We start from the raw sequence: 3,785 nt of genomic DNA, 5'->3' as shown, positions 1-3,785 counted from the left end.
CTGTACACGTGCCCTGACTGGAAACTGTTCCTGTAAGATGAGGTGCTGGAGTGAACTAAATTTTTTTGTATTATTATTGCCTCGAATGGTTATTTATTAAAATCAGCTCGTGCCAAATATCTGACAATAAGGAATGACTTACTTTTCTACACATCATGGCTGTTGAATGTGTTTAAGAAACAAATTATAAATGCAGTGGAAGATCACTAACCCTCTGAAAAATCATCCCCTTCATGATTGCACGGACGTCAGCAGCTCCGTATTGGTGAGTACAATCCTAATTACTTTATGCATGCCGCTCCTGTTTCTCGTTTCTTCAATCAACCTCAGAGTAGCTGCGGGTTCTTCACTAATCATCTATTTTAGTTATTCAACCCATCTTCTATCTTACTTCTTCACCAATATTTTATTTTATTTCTCAGCCCTATGTTACTGATGGCAATTACCTACCGTTTAAAAGTCATTAAGTTCAATTAACTAAAAATTTTGCATTGGTTTGAACAAGAATAAATACTTTTACAACTATATTCGTTTTGCTCTTTCGCTATTTCTGACGGTATCAATTTATGTAATTGATACTGCAAACAAAATGTAAGCTCTGAGATCCCCAATGTGATTTATCAAGATTCAGATTATGCTTGTAGCATTTTGTGCCGTACCGTTGATGGAAGGCATACCATCATACACTTTGGGCGCCTTGTTTCGCATGTCACTAGTTATAATTTTACATCAAAATGGCCGGATCGATTCGGTGATTACGATGTTTTAGTATAACTTTTATCTATACTACTGGTTTAGCATGAGCTTTCTTTTTTAAATACCAGTACATATGCCTCGGCACAGCTTCTGTGATGCAATCAAGTGTCTCGATTTCAGCATGGAAAGTTTCAGGTTTATGGAGGGTTACATTCTCGCCAGTGTCTTCCGATATTAGGCTGAATTAAACATGCTTTGTCATCAGTCAATATTGATCATGATATTTGCTTGATAAAGCCCCACCGTCTGCCGACGAATTTTCAACCGTTGTGTCGCTTCTAGGACAGTTTTTTGTCATGTTCCCAAATCCTCGATGCACCGGTATAACCAAATCCCTAATGTCCCGGCAAATGTGACCAAATCCGCGATGCTTCGATATGACCAAATTCCCGATGCTCCCGATAAGGTCAAATCCTCGAAGTCCCGATAGGGCCAAATCCTCGAAGTCCCGATGGGGCCAAATCCTCGAAGTCCCGATGGGGCCAAATCCTCGAAGTCCCGATGGGGCCAAATCCTCGAAGTCCCGATAGGGCCAAATCCTCAAAGTACCGATGGGGCCAAATCATCGAAGTTCCGATATTAAACCATTGATCCCAGTATGAAAATTTTCCCTATTGCGTGATAAGAACAATCTCACTAAGTCCTGTTTAGACCATCCATTTCGAGGCGTCGTCCTAAGTCGTCCAGTCTGTCAAGGATCTGATTGGACGACTATAGCCGAATTAATTGACGTCGTGAGCCATGACGCTGCCGGCAGAGGCGTTTTTTACGTCTCTAAAAAGAACGATTTTCCGGCGCCTCCTGCAGGACGTGTCACATTGACACCTTCGCGTCCCTTGAGTCCTTCGCCACGTGAGCGGCCAAGGCCATTTTTTATGTTAACAGAAACAGGAAAACATTTATATTTCTTCCTCAAGGGTGATTTTTTAGCAATAAAATTTGTCATCTTTTCGTGTACCCTGCAACAGATAAAATTTTAAACAGTAAAGTACGTATTATCAAGAAGTATATTAACCTGCAACAGATAAAGTATTAGGCATACAGGGCTTATATTTTAGGTAACTTTAACTGAAAATTAATTGTGTAGGCCGATTCTGAACTTTGATGTTATCTTATAAAATATTTCTACGTGTTTGCGAATTTTCAGTGATAGGCTGGAGTGTAAATAGTTTGGGGTGACGTTTTTCAGCATTACCAATTACCTCAATGTAATGAGAAAAATATTTATGAACATTCGATGCTAACTAAATCTCCGAATATTTGTTCGCTATGAAATTTTTTGCGTGTATAATTTAGCACATCCACATGTTCTTCGAAAGATTTGCTCTAGTCACTGCAGAAAGTAACCGCCAAGACTTTTTTCCCGTTGTGAAACTAGATAACTTGCTGACATAGATATTGGAAATTAATTACAACGTGGAAACTTAACCTGCCAATTATAATCAATTTTTCATACAAGTTTTAGAAATTAGTACTTAATTTAGTTGTTTCTTAATTTTATAAGCTGCATCAGTTCAAAGCCGTCGTCATCAATGTTTGCAAACCGATTGCAATGCGGAAATTCGGTTACTACAAAGTGAGCTAAAAAAATATATCAAATTCATCGTTCTAATCCATTATAGTGCGAGGCTGAAGCCTGAGAGCACGTCCCAAAATAATCGTTCTACACTGAATCCAATCACGTTTAAAGCATTTAACTGGAACTGGCCAATGGTTGACGTGGATCCAACAATAAGGATAATCACCAGCGCTCACTGTAGGAATTGCGGCGACTAAAGGCCCTACAGCGCGCACGCTTCACTGCCTCTGCTGAATTTTGCCTGCAGGTTAATTAATGTCGTGACGGCATCTCTGTCGATGTCGGGTATCTCTGTCGATGTCTGGCATCTCTGTCGATGTCGGGCATCTCTGTCGATGTCGGGCATCTCTGTCGATGTCGGGCATCTCTGTCGCTGTCTCTTATACACATCTAGATGTGTATAAGAGACAGGTTCCATTCCGTGCATTTCAATGAAGCTTCCCCATACTTCATTTCGTACATTTTGATGAAGTTTCGCTTCTCTTTGTTTGGTTCATTTCGACGTCGCCAATGCAAGCTTTTATCGCAAGAAGGGCAACCGCAAAAGCAAGTGCATCGCTGGCCCCTCATTGGTGGCCGGATGCCGTGACGTCACGTCCTCCCGACGAGTCATAATCACGGATCATTTTGTGCAATTTGTATTCCTGCTCATGGCAGGGATCCTTGGGACCTGCGCTGACTACGTTACGGATCTTTCCCCACTCATTTTTTACCGTGTATTTAGTGAATCTTTTCATTGGATTCTAGTGATTTTTTTCTGTTGCTGTGAACGCGCATTGACATTCATATTGTATAACTTTTCGTCTGCTGATAAATGACTGATGATACTTTAGAGTTTAGACAATATATCATCGTCGCTGACGATACATTTGACGTGGTTAAAAATGATTGGCACTTTGTCCAATTAGCAACGCAATTTTTGCTCATGTGTGGGTCATTCTGACGCAGTTTGGGTGGAATAATTATTATTATTAGTTACTTATTAGTTATACGTACTCTATCTTCTCGTGCTGTGGGTAAGAAAGTGTGTCACTGTCAGGAAAAAATTAAAGAACTTCTTAGTAATATTATTGAAAAATAAATGTACTAGTCAAAAAGTGTGTCAATATGATCAATTATTATTATTTTTATTTATATCCCTGAGTATAACCTGTCAGCTTGCTTGCCGTGTCAGTAACGGCAAGCGCATATTCGCTATTGAACGTCCAATTGTCCATGGCTGTAGGCCTGTTGGCCTTGACTTGCGCATCTCCATTTGAAGCCTGATTGCTTATCACCGTTTATCTCTTCTTGAAATCATTAAAGCCTCTAACACTGCCTTTAAAAGCTGATAGTGAAGATCATGGTAAAACTTATTCTTGTTCATTATTAGCAATTTTTTGGGTTTTGAAGTAAAATTTTGATTTGATTGATTCAATCGTTGACAATTTATCATCGTCTGCAAGTCATT

Source organism: Hyalella azteca, unplaced genomic scaffold, assembly GCF_000764305.2.
Source record: "Hyalella azteca isolate HAZT.00-mixed unplaced genomic scaffold, Hazt_2.0.2 contig9487, whole genome shotgun sequence".
Lineage (NCBI taxonomy): Eukaryota > Metazoa > Arthropoda > Malacostraca > Amphipoda > Hyalellidae > Hyalella > Hyalella azteca.
This window is presented reverse-complemented; position numbering follows the sequence as displayed.